At 42.3% G+C, this 13,602-nt stretch overlaps 1 protein-coding gene across 1 annotated transcript in view; it reads right to left on the bottom strand.

Moving 5' to 3' along the window:
* The window catches only part of btf3 (basic transcription factor 3), a 36,514-nt gene extending 28,786 nt beyond the window's left edge, over window positions 1-7,728 (bottom strand). Inside the window, exon 1 of the mRNA XM_086095963.1 lies at window positions 7,662-7,728. The gene's annotated coding sequence lies outside the window, so the exon portion shown is untranslated. The remainder of the gene's footprint in view (window positions 1-7,661) is intronic.
* Between the last annotated feature and the right edge of the window lie 5,874 nt (window positions 7,729-13,602).

Here is a 13,602-nt window from a genome sequence, read left to right as displayed (position 1 = left end):
ACGCGGCAGACCCGGCACCAAAATGACGAGGCGCCCGCTTTGCCCGACATCTCCACCTGTGTTCTCGGCGCTTAGCCACAGCCACGTGGGCCTGTGCTTTATTTGGTGAAAAGCAGCATCATCTTCACGAGAACATTATTTATAATGTCATAATTACAGACTTTGTACCCGCACACAAAAGAGGCCTCAAAGGCGGTTCTATATCATCGCCATGACGTACTTTCATGTCGTTCACAGCGGACGGATTGATGGCACGCTATACATGGCGGCGCACCGCATACACTTTCAAAGAGAAGCAGATTGTTGAAATCCTCTTTTTTTTTTTTTTTGGGGATGATTTGTCAATAAATAACTTTCAGGGGTGGAAGGGGCCGTCGGCGTGTTGCGTTCTATGACATCACCCCCCCCCCCCCCCCCACACACACACACCCCCGTCTTAGCATTTGTTCTCTGAACGGAAAGTGATCCCGCCGGGCCGGGAATGGTAAACAAGTGGAGGCCGCGCTACAATAAGCAGAGACGCGTCGGCTCGCTTGTTTATGCGCAAACGTCAAACACGTCGCGGGGTGTACTGACAAACGCTGCGCCGGTGTTGCCTTTGGAGAAATGCATTAGACGATGACTTATGAGTGGTCAGGAATCGCATTCTCGAGTTACTCTTTTGATGACGTCTCATTAGGGTTGTGTGTTTTTGTACACGTATCTCTCTTTTTTTTTATGCACTTCTTGGGGTCACTTGTGGTATTAAACAAGTTTTTATTTATTATTATTATTCATTTTATTTTATTTTATTTCTTATTGGCCTGAAAAAATAACTAATAAGATTAACCTATGAGAACATTTGCATTGGGGTGTCAAACATACGGCCCGCGGGCCGGATCAGGCCCACAAAGGGGTTTAATCCGGCCCGCAAGACCATTTTGTAAAGTAAAAAAAAAAAGAAAAAAAGTAATGCCAGACCAATTAATCAGCCAGCCACAATCAAAACATATAAATCCGTAATTTCAAAAATGCAACTTGTACACGGAATTGCTCTGGATGTCATTATTTTACACACAACTTAAAGTTAAGGTTTGTTTAAAAAATATATATTTAATGTTAAATCATAGACCGACATAAATACGACACAAATTCAATTACTGGTAACATAAACACATATGACGAGGATTAACGTCCTCATATCCTGTGCCACACAATGCATTCTGGGAACAATATATGTGCAAAACAGGTCGATTTAACACGGAACTCATACAGGCCGCGTTCCATTTGCATTCGTGCGATTTTCTTCAACAATATAATTACAGTTGAGCCCCGTCATTTAGGGCAGGCCCACAAATGGTGAAAATTTGCGTCAAATTGATGGCCATTGTTTTTAAGTTATATACCATTGTTTTAACAATCCGGCCCACTTGGTAATATATTTTCCTTTATGCGGCCCCTGAGCTCATCTGAGTTTGACACCCCTGATTTCCATATAATATGATATGAGAATGATAGCGTTTGTTGAAAAATACATGGGAAGAGGACCTAAAATAATTGCATAATAATAGTTTTATTGAAGGAATAAAGTATCAATTTGATAATTTTTTTTTAAAATTGTAAGCGTTTCTTTCTTTATTTGTGATTAGCAGGAATGAAAAAGTGTCACCGCAAAAACAAGCACACGAATGACAAAACAAATCGGACCTTTTACGATGAACTTTGGCTCGAAAGACTCCACAAAGAAAACTCACTTTTTGGCTTTTCATCCATTTGAACATAAAAAAAACGATGTCGTCGTGTTCGTGTTTCTCGGTATTGCGTCTGCGTTTACTGTCACGGGAACAAATCATAATGTTTCTGACGTTGGCTTTCACAATAAATATAAAAATGACTGAGCTTCCTGTTCTAAATGTTGACATGCAATTACAAAAACACGTACAACATAAAATGATTGCGGTTTGTAGCAGTTAGCATTAAATCCGGTTTTCATTCGTGTTAGGAAGCAAAACAAATCTTACGTTAGACTTTTTTTTTTATTTACGATAAACTTGGACTCAAAGAACTTTACCGAAACTCTTTATGGATAAAGAAAATGCTCAGATTTACATGGCAACATTTGTGACTGTCAAAACAACATCCTACTTTACGTTATTGCGAACTTCACTTTAAAGGTCCTCAAAGATAGCTCGAACCCTAAAACCCAAGCGTAAAGCCCATTTAAGTAATTGCCGGCGCGATACCTTCTTCGTCTGCTCATTCTCCGTCTGTAAAGTGCTTCAAGGCCATTTTCAAAACAAAACTTTCTCTTTCACCCCCTTCCCTTTGTTATTGTTATTTAACAGGGTTAAAAGAGGAACGCTGCTTTAAATGGGTTTACGTTATGCTCTGACATCTGACAGCACGCACGCACACGCACGCACGCACGCACACACACGCACACACCAGGGACCGAACAACACTGTGCAGGCCGGGCCCAATTTTCAAGCCCATTTCCTAACTTAAGAAATGTGCGGCCGAGTAATTGTGGCGTTCTTCTTCGTGCTGCCGATAACACGCTTTTGTGTAAACCGAGCCAGAAAACACTTCAGAAAAACAAAACAACTTTTCTTTTGTTTTTGTGATGATTTGAAAAGAGTTTTACTCTGATTTTGGAAAGTCCTATTTTATGCTACATTAATGTCTCGACGGTATTTCTGATGGATTTGTATTCATTGAAAAAAAAAAAAAAAGAAGTGATTTTCTAAGGACATCTCTAAGTGACTCCAAACTTTTGGACGGCAGTGTATATTTTTATTTTATTACAGGGTAGATTTTATTATCGTTGCAATTGTAAAAAAAAAAATTCTTCTGTCATTGCATTCTTTAGTTATTTTTATGAGGAAATCTCAAGAGAGGAGAATTTGCCAGACGTTTCTCTCATCCCGTCTGCTATGTGACTGTGTGTGCGTGTGTGTGTGTGTGTGTGTGTGTGTGTGTGCGTGCGCAATACCCCAGAGATTGTTTGTGTACACACTAAATAATATATCAGTCAGTTTTGATTGGATGCACGCCTGCAAACTACATGCACAGAAAGAAAAACGCTGCTGAATTACTAAAACGAAAATATTTCTCAATATTTTTTTGCATTCTGTAGTGATTGAGTGTGTATGTGTGTGTGTGTGTGTGTGTGTGTGTGTTTGCTGCTCGGTACGAGCAGAGAGGAAGCGTGTGTTGTCGAGTGTGCAGTTTTCAAATACTTCTGCACTTGTTCGAATGTAATTTATGGTAACAAAATGCAATTGTGAATTACATTCTGCAGTTATGTGATGATGACGATGTCATCAAATTGGCAGGTTGTGTTTGTACACTGCACGCACGCGTTTGAGTGTGTACGCGTGTTGGTATTGTTGTGTACCTTTGTGTATGTAAGGAGAGGGGAAGCATATGTTGCTTGTTTGTTTTGTCTGCATAAACTGCATTTCCTGGTCATTGTTATCTTTATTTTTTATTTTTTTTATTTTGCCATTGCAGCGTTCATGAGAAATTCTATTTCCTAGTTGTTATGATTGTCTTTTTCATTGTGCATTTGCAAAATTCTTTCAAAATTGCACTCTCCCCCCACCCCTGTGAGCAAGTACAAAATTCAGAAAAAAAACAAATATATATTCCCTAATAGGGGTGTGAATTTCCTAATACCCGGCGATTCGATTCCTATCACGATTAATCCCGATACGAATCTATAAATTGATTATTGCGATTTTTTTTAAAAACTCAAATTTGTAAAATACTAATCAGTAAACTTGTGCATGTAAGATTTGTAAGAAAATGTATTTATTTATCTGAAAATTCAGGCTTTTAACTGAGCCACTGCATTTAGCAAACAGTTTTGCTAAATGCTGAAATAAAATATTAAGGCTTAATGTTCCATTCATATAACATTCTTCCATGCTTAATGTGTGAATCCTAACCCTAAGGAAGACATTTTGTTGAATATTCCCATAAAAAATTGATGTTTAAAAATCGATTCGGCCGCATATCGAATCGATTCGAGAATTGCGCGCTGTAATATCGCGATATATTGCTGAATCCATTTTTTTCTAACACCCCTATTCCCTAATATATATATTTTTTACTCATATAGGGCATTTAAAACTTTATGCAACATAACATTCATGACAAATTGCACTCCATGCATAGTTATTATTACACTCAAAAAAAAGTGCAATTCCCAAAATTTATTTTCACTTATTATTCCCATTTTCCCAAAATGCTAAATTATTTAGAAATGTTATTTCCCACTCATTATAATTTCAATTTTACGGCACTAGTTGACCTTGCTGTGTGTGTTTCCGGAGCCTTCCGTCCTGCCACCTCACCCCCCCCCCCCCCGCGCCTTTCCTCCGCCACCCAGCCAGCCCCTCCCCTCCCAAGCCTACTCATGCGGAAGGTAGCGGGGCCGAAATGCGGCGCTCTCGGTGCTGCCTCTTGCACGCAAGGGTTACCGTGGCGGTGGTGTGAGCGAGAGAGAGACACACACAGAGGAGATTGGGGGGCGGGGGGGGGGGGGGGGGGTGGGGGGGCTCCCGGGCCGTCAGTCAGGAGTCTCGGCTCAGCTGTTGCCATGGCGACCCACTTTTTTTTTTTTTTTGCCCACAGAGGTCAAGGTGACAGGGCCGCCACTCACGCAAGGGAGCCTTTAAATGAAGTGACGGGAAAAGCTTTCTGAGAATATGATAGTGATGACTAAGAAATACTTTTTTTTATTGATTTTTGTGTTTTTAATATGGAAATTTGTTCTTTTAACTAAATAAACATGCAGTAATAACACGAATTAAAGAGTTTGTGCATCATAATTTCATGCTTCAGTTCATTGTGCTGCTCCCTTTTTGCCACTAAGGGCTGTAACACCGGTTGGCGCAAGTGTTAGCATGAAGCTAACGGGGACGTTCTTAAAGCAAATTGATTAAATTCTTAAATAATAAATAAGTGGCAACCATTTTGCCACTTGCTGTCGACTGAAGACGACGTCACAGTTGCTCTCCTGTTTTCTGAAGCTGAGCTGTGATTGGTTGTTACTTGAGACCTGAGCAACTGTGATGTCATCTTCGGTCGACAGCAAGTGGCAAAATGGCCGCCTTCTGATATGCATTACTAACGCGATATTAACCAAAATACCGTATTTAGACTCGTGGGGCTGCATAGAACACGTTATTGTCAAGAATTTTCGGGGGGGGGTTGGCTTTCCCTTTAATTGATTATCTAACCGTCGAAGCTAGCTAAGAAGATGCCTTCAGTGCTACGGTTTCTGAGCAAAATGTGTCTTTTTTTTAAAAGAAGAAAGTGTGTAAGGGGGAGGGGAAAAAAAACGGCCACCATTTTTCTTCTGCACACTTAGCCGTGATTAAAGGCGGGACGGCGCGGCTAACATGGCGGCCATCACTCACTGTCGTGCCACTCGCAGGACCTCAAAGCCGAGCGAGTGCAACCTCTTGACACCCACGATTCCCCGCGGGGGTCCCGCCGCCCCCGTCGCCGCCCATGATGTATGGACATCGCCAGGCCAGGCGGATTCTCGGGGGGGGGGGGGGGGCAACGAGCTAACGACGGCGTGATTAGGCCTCAAATGTGTCGGATCAAAGTGAAACGCTCGCGCGAAAGGAAGTCCAGAATCTTCATCTGATCTCATTTGATTGTGCTTGTTTGACGTTTTATTGTATTGTAGTTCAAATTTTGACTTATTTGAACAAACGGATGTGTAGACTGTTTTTGTATCGGAATGAGTTTGTGTTCATGAATTGGAATCAAACAATTACATTTTTCGTTGTTCTTTATAAACTGCAATTCTCTTGCTAATATAAGTTGATCACATCCAATTGACATTTGATTCAAATGATTACATCACTTATTATTGGGCAGCTTCTTTTTAATTTTTTTATTGGGCAATTACAAAGTTGAGAATTTAATAACCAAATTCTATATCGTTTATAATGCCATCAGATTTGTATAGGAACGCATCTTTTAAAAATGGACAAATGATAAAATTCTTCAGAAAATTCTCACGCCACCGCAGTATAATCCGACATCAGAATCAAACGACGACGTGAAACGCCGCCGATGACGCAGGTGCGACAACACGCTAACGACGGCGTGATTGGGGGCCCCCGTGAAACAGAGCCGCACCTCGCGCTGGAATAATAAACCCGAGGAGTGATGCATGCTGGGAGGATTAGTCATATTTCGACATCTAATTGGGACGATACATCACCGGGGGGGGCCCAAAAAAGCCGCTTTCTTCTCATTGTGGAGGCAGGGTTTTAATCATGCGTGTAACTTATAGCTTTAAGAGTAAATAAACGGGGAGTGTGTTTGGCATATTGCAGGTGTGTGTGTGTGTGGTCTCAGAGTGGTGGCGGCGGCGGCGGTCTTTGGAGAGAGGAGCGCGTCCCTCTCAGGGTTAATATCTGCTTTCCGTCTTTCCCAAGTGGCTCTTGAGGAACTGCGGCTTTTTCCCCATCTTGTTCTCCAAAAAGCCCCGAGACCCCCCCGCCCCCCCCGTTCCGTTCCCCTCCCTCATCTTATGAAATTACAAGCACTTGAAAAGATCTAATGTGCTCTTAATTGTCTCACGCCGGCCGCCGAGGGGAAGCGGTGGGCTCGCTCCGAGTGGGCTTGCTCGCTTTTTTTTTTTTTTTTTTTTTTTTCCCTCTCTTTTCCCTCCACAGTGTGTTTCGCATTACAATAGCCAGACGCATTCCAAGCGAGAATTTGGGATGAAGAGGTGCGCCGCTGCACTACGCTACGAGCGTTTTCAGATGCGTACACTGCTGGAGTGTCGGGTGCCAAAAAAAAAAGTGTCCGACTTCCAACGCGTTGGCAACTGGATGTGACAAGCCGAGATTTAGCGTCTAATCTTTGTTTCCAACTCAAAAGCTGCGTTGATATCAAATCCAAACTGGTGCAACATCGCCATCTACAGAGATCTGACGATCATTACAGTCATTTACAAACCTGGCCGTGTGACGAATGACAATGACAAAGTGTATGTCGCAATCGGGAAAAAAATGAATTCTGTGAATGACAAATGCCATGAAAAAAAAAAAGAAAAGCCAAGAACTGCTTTGGAACGCTTCATTCGGTAAATAAATGATCGTTTTTCCTTCAAAAGCACTTTTTTTGTCTTGTTTTTGTTATTTGCTCTGTTGGAGCGCAGTAAACCATTAACGCCGCTTTCGGAAAACTAAGTATATTACAGCGCTTGTCCGAAAATTGATAAATGATGTCATCCAATAAAACTTTAAGATTTCAAGTTTTGAGTCACACATTTTAGCCAAAAAGGAATAATTTTATGTAAATAATATAATGTTGATATGTTTAAAGTTGAAAATATGCATTAGTACAGCTAATCTTAAAAAAAAAAAAAAAGTTTTTTTTTAAGTAAGGGACGTGGAGAAAAATTACCCGCTAGCAAAACTGAGCATTCAGAAATGTCAGAAACCTCAATTAAAGTTGTCATGTTGTGTCTAGTAATTAGCATGTAGCAACATCCCTATAGCCTCTATGTATAAAGCCATTTGGTCAAATGTACCGTATAAAAATAATGGAGATACCAAAAAAAGATGACTTCAACTTATTGTCTGGCAGTCAAGCAAAGCAAATATTAGCCTAACGTGGTTGTTGGCCACGTTATTTTGCTCACTTACCTCTCGGTGTCGGATACTTGGCAAGCTATCTCGTCTGTCCAGCAATTTGGGTGCGAGGCCTCTTAGGGTCTGAGGTCTGTTTAGTAAGAACCTGAAAAAGAAAAACAATGACCATAAAAATAGATAAATAATTAAATAAATTAAAATAAATAAAAAGTAATTAGCTCAACTCTATTTTAAGGGTTTTAATCAAATTTTAGCTACGGGTGTTTTGAGCTACGCTAGTCTGCGAGCATTTTAAAATAAGATAAGCTATGACGGTTATAAACTAAACTATGAGTGTTTTAAACTGAACTCGGCTTGGCAAGACAATGTTTTCAGTTAAACTATGTTACAAATGTTTTAAACTGCTACGTGTTTTCTTAAACTAAGCCATGCTATGAGCATTTCAAACTAAGCTAGGCTACACAGCCAGTGTTTTTTTTAGCTAAGCTAAACTACTCAGATAAACTGAGCTACGAGTGTTTTAAAATAGTCAATAAATGTTTTAACCTAAGCTCAGCTACACAAAATGCTGCCTCTTGATCACAAATGACAAACTTATGTAGCTGTGCTAACTAGCTAATGGCCAGATTGAGAAGTTAACGTCGCAGCCTACATCTTTACTCTGTGCTCCTTCTTGTCAAATATCGCCCCCCCCCCCCCCCCCCCCAGGCAGGCCAAACCTGGTTTATACAAGCATTTAAACATTACGCTGCGTTCAAGAACCATTTAGAGAAATTACACCCTCCGAAAGTGGTCTTAAGTTGTGGTTTCTCCCCCCCGCCGCCGCCGCACTCAGCGCGTGCAAAGCCGGCAGATATTAATGGGAGCTAATTTGGCAAGAGGGCCGCCACCAACAGTGCTGCACCTTTCCCACGCTTTATTTATATTTCATGTATAAAAATATACGCCAAGCTGATTTATGGATGGCTGTAAAACGTTTTTGGATGCAGGTGGAACAAAGGCTGCTATGCTGCATTCAGCAACACAAACTGTGGCCAAGCGGAGTTGAAGAGGATAATTTAGTGTAAGATCATTTTATTTTTCGTTGTTGTTGTTGTTTTGATCTTTTGTGGTTTTGTTCTTTCAAAATCTCAACTGACAAGGTCAAAGTGCATCAAACTGAAGACTATGGACTCACAAATGCTAACAGCTAGCCCCAAAAACACATGTTAGCACTGGTCGGACAAACCTGGATGATTTCAACATGTCGGGAAGTGAACGTGGCTTCACAATAAACAAATGGGGGGGGGGGGGGTGACATCATGTACGTGCGGTAACGTTTGAAGATGCGGCTAAAAATAAGGAAACAAAATGGATGGCGTCATACAATGCTACAAATCACAGCGGATATCGATAGGCCCCTTTGCGGCTTTTGCAGAAGGAAATAAATTACATGTCCTCTCGTGTTTTAAGCCCTTTTTGAGGTTGTTTTTGAAGGCGCTCGACACGCCGATGGTGATGGATGCGCCTTTCTTGGCAGTGGCCAATTATGGTTTTCGCCGAGCGCGGGATCATGCCGGATGACGCTTGGTTAGCGCGGCGCTGACGGGGCCGTAAGTCACAGTTAGAAGGTGCTGTCACGTAGATGGTGGTCCCGAGGAGAAAAAAAGATGGCCATAGGGAAACGATCAACAAAGGCTTTTGTTGACCACTAAAAAAAAAAGAAATAAAAAATGTGAAAATAGCTTGCGGCCAAGTTTGTCACGCGGGCAGGAGCTGGCGGAAAGACATGAACAGCACATTAGTGTCCCCTTTCATGTCGATGCTAAAATGAAGTAAGAATTGCCATGAACTACAAAAAATAAACATTTCAAGTAACTTGGTTGAGTACTTTATAAGCAGAGGTGGCAAATCCAGGTTCAGAAAGTAAAAACCTTGCCACAGTTTAGCTTTAGCCATTGATGCTAGCTAGTGTTGAATTATTAACATTGTTTTTCAGTTTCAATTTATATTTTAGCCGTTTTGGATTTAGTTATAGCTGTGTAGCTCAATGAATAGTATTGTCTATTGTATTCTTATCTGTCTCTCTTGCCTGGGAAAGAGGGAGTAGAGTTTGTACCAGTCTCAGTCGGTCGAAGAGAGTCCAAGGACAGGCTGATTTATTATTTTTTAAGTCTAATCTGATTTGTATTCCTGGGAACTTCTGCCTTTTTGTGAATGGGAGGGGAGAGGAGACTTTTCGTATTCACCCACTTTTCAATAAATAATGATGTGCAGGAGAAGGAGGGACACACAATCTGAACGGAACACGGCTTGAGTGTCTTCATTTTGTGTGATCAGAAGCTTCTGTTATAATGATACCTTTGCAAAGGGACTTCTTCACCAGAATCTCACCATTCAGTTAATTGAACACGCAAAGAGTAGAATACAAATATTGTCTACTCTAACACTAGCTAGCTCCCTAGCAGGTAAACGAGCATCATGGGACGGAGCTTGTGAGCTAGCTAGCTAGCACCTGGGGCTAAAATCAAACTATCACAGGGTTTTTACTTTCTGGACCTTGATTTGCCACCTCTGATCATAGTTTATTTTTTTATTTATAGATTAGCTATAGCGGAGGTGGCAAATCTAGGCCCAGAAAGTAGAAACCCCGCCACAGGCTTTAGCCCCAGGTGCTCGCTAGCGAGCTCCCTAGCTAGCTCCCATGGAGCTCGTTTACCTGCTAGCTCGCTCGCTAGCTACCTCTGTGTATAAGTAAATAAAGTACAGCGCTACAGCGAAACTGTCCAAATATCTCGTACTAGCAAACGATATTAAGCACACGTGCGCGCGTGTATGCGTGTGCGAGGGGCTGCATAAACAGTGAGCCCGTCGTCCCTAAATGTTTCAAAATGAGCTCTAATGCAGTCGGGCTGCGTGTGTTTTCCCAGCTGCAGGACAAATAAGCGCCAGACCTGCGCGATCTCCGCCAAGGCCCATCAAAGCAAACACTGCAGAGAGGTGGCAGGGTGGATCCCACCAAGCCGCCTCCCCGCGCACCCCCGGCGGCACAACGTTGACTCTACTAAGTCACTCCCAAATCGCGGTACGCTACAGTACCCGCTGACTTTCTGTACACCGGTTGCCTTTTAGTGACCTCTGGAACTGACCCCCCTTTTCAACATTCCGGCAGTTGGCGCACCCTCTCGCCCTTGCACACGCCCGGAAAAACATGTGAAAGAGTGAATTCAGAGATTTATTATGAATTATGGAGATGTAGGTTCAGTGACGTTCTTGGGCAGCAGCCGGAGTCGGCCGCAGTTAGCTAGCTAGCTATGCCTGTACACAGAAAATGCATCTGTCCTTTGGATAATCTGCTGGCATGGCCCCTTAAGAGTGCCTCGTTGTTGGCCGTGTATGCGCACGACACGGGAGAGAATGCAAGAAGAAGGAGGGGAAAAAAAGCCAGACTTGAACAGCCAGTGTGCGGAGAGGGACTTCGCACAGGCATGGTCGCATCAGCGTGCCTCGTTGTTGACCATGAGTGTGCGCGTGTCACGGAGAAGCAGAAGAATAAGGGTGGAGTGCTTTAGAGCGCCTTATTGTTGCAGCATGGGAAAAAAACTTAAGTGACAAATTGTTGCAACTTGAACATCTTATTTTGTGTAGGCATTAAGGTTATTATAGTTAGCAAAAACTCATTAAAAAAAACGTCAACGAAAACTGAAAAAAACAAAACTTTTTTCTTAACAAAATAAAATGATTTTTTTTTTTTTAATGAAAACTTACATTTATAAAACGAACTAAAACTACAATTAAACTACTAAACTGAATTACAGTATAGCGACAATGTCCTTTTTTTGTCAATTAATTTCATACATAAGCATTCGGGGTTAATTTTAAAAGTATTTACTTCGGTATTGTTGTACGTCTTTACACAAATCCAAAAATATTATAATCCTGGCAGGCATACGTAAAAATGAAGTGGGACAAACTATTCATTTCATCCAATTAAACCAATTAAAGATCATGCCCTTATTTAATTATAACAAGACATAAATAAAAAAAATGCAGATTAAGATTTTTTTCATTTTAGATTTAGATTTTGCCCGGCATTCAATATTGTTAAATTCAGTTGTTAGTTCATTTCACAATTTAGTTCATTTTATTGAAATGCTGCTCTGGTTCTGACATACGTTCGTTGGAATGAGTTGAGTTAACTAGTGCAGTGATTGTTGAAGAGTAGCAAACTAGTAGCACACTGGAGGTTCTCGGAGCTCCCTCTAGTGGTACTTGAAAGAATCACTTCGCAAGTACGGTTGCGTTGTTTTCATCTTTTGAGGACAATTTTCCTATATTTAGTTGCAGTATTATTGTTCAAGCTGTGCATTATGTTACAGTGACTTGCAATAATATCATTTTCATGAACACCTTAGACCGACTTTGCCACTGAATTTATGTTGGTCAATATGGTGATAATTGGGGGCGCTCGGTATTTTGTTGAGATGCCACATTAATCATTCAAATTTTGCATGGGTCAGATTCACAAAACAATTTTGATTCTCACATTACATTACAGGATGCACGCAGGGCACATCCTTCCTTCCTTTACTCGTCTTTTTTGGGGGGGGGGGGGTGCGCGGTGCGTTCCGAGCCGCCTGCGAATGCTTACCGTTCAATTTGTATTGGTCTCCCCGCCGGTGGGCCAGCTGACATCAGAGGGCCAAAGTGAAAACACATGGCGCGGGTCAGCCGGATCGCGGGACCACCGCGCCGCTCGCCAGAAGCCCACGGGAAGAAAGCGCGTGAAGCGGCCCGTTGGATAAACACGGCCCCGCCGCCGCCGCCTGCGCCCCATTATCCCGTCATTTAAACGGCAGCCGGGCAACGCCGGCGGTTACTGGAAAGCCAGAGCGCCGTCCCCGCGCCTCGTGCCAATCAAACGGGCCCGGCGTTATGGTCGCAGACACCTGGTGGATTCCTCGGGGCTTAATGTGTTTGTTTTAAATATCCCCAGGAAATGATTACATGGAGGCCAGCGGGCGCGCGCCTAACGACATAATAACGCGGAAAATTTGTATTTAGGCAATCAATCAGGAGCATTTAATGTCCCCCAGGATGAGATTGGGGGTGCGCCACCTCTGCCGGGATGTTGAAGGGGGTGCACAGCAAAAAATTAATACATAAAATATTTTCTATGGGTCTGAGCGGTTGCATTAACTGGTCGGGATGTTGAAAGGGGTGCACAGCTTAATTAAGTGTGTGGGGAAAAAGGGGTGCGCCAGCTCTGTCAGAATGTTACAGATGCTACATGGCAATTTTATTTAATTTTTTTAAAGCTTGGGAAAGCTTTGTTTGACTTTTTTTAGGGTGTGGTGTGAGGAGGAGGGGGTGCGCCATCTGTGTCAGAATGTTGGAGAGGATAAATGTCTAAAAAAAATTAGAAAATGCTTCATTTAACCTTTTTAGGGCATGTAGAGCGAGAAGGGGGGTGCTCCATCTGTGTAACGATGTTGAAGGTGGTGCACAACTTTTGGAAGAAGCTTTGATCTGGCTTTTTTTTTTTAGGTGCTTGGATTTAAAAACTTTGGGTATAGTCTTTTTTTTCAAAATAATTTGTGCATGGGTGCGGCGACTTTGGCATAGGCGTTGTTTAGACTTTTTTAGGGTGTGTTAGGGGTTTCGCTATCGGTGTGCGGCTTGCAACTTTTTGGGACTGGCTTTGATTTCACTTATTTATGAATCCAAGGCCGATCACGACCAGGATGTGCAAGGGGGTGCCTGGTTTAAAATTTTTTAAGAAAGGCTTTTTAAAAGTTTTTTTGGGATGTGTGGGGTGGAAAGGGTGGTGCGCTATTTGTGTCAGGATGTCGAAGTGGGTGCACAGCTAGAAAAAGTCTAAGAAAAGCTTTTGAAAACAAGGGACCTTTGGATGCAGTAACTCCGTCGGGGGTGTTGAGGTGGTGCGCGGTGTAAAAAGTTTGGGAAAATGTCCTCCTCGAGTACAACTAGTCAAGCTCAGCAAGCGCCTGCAGAG

Source organism: Leptonotus elevatus, chromosome 15, assembly GCF_054856555.1.
Source record: "Leptonotus elevatus isolate MCC_2025b chromosome 15, RoL_Lele_1.0, whole genome shotgun sequence".
In the NCBI taxonomy this organism is placed as follows: Eukaryota; Metazoa; Chordata; class Actinopteri; order Syngnathiformes; family Syngnathidae; genus Leptonotus; species Leptonotus elevatus.
This window is presented reverse-complemented; position numbering and strand designations above follow the sequence as displayed.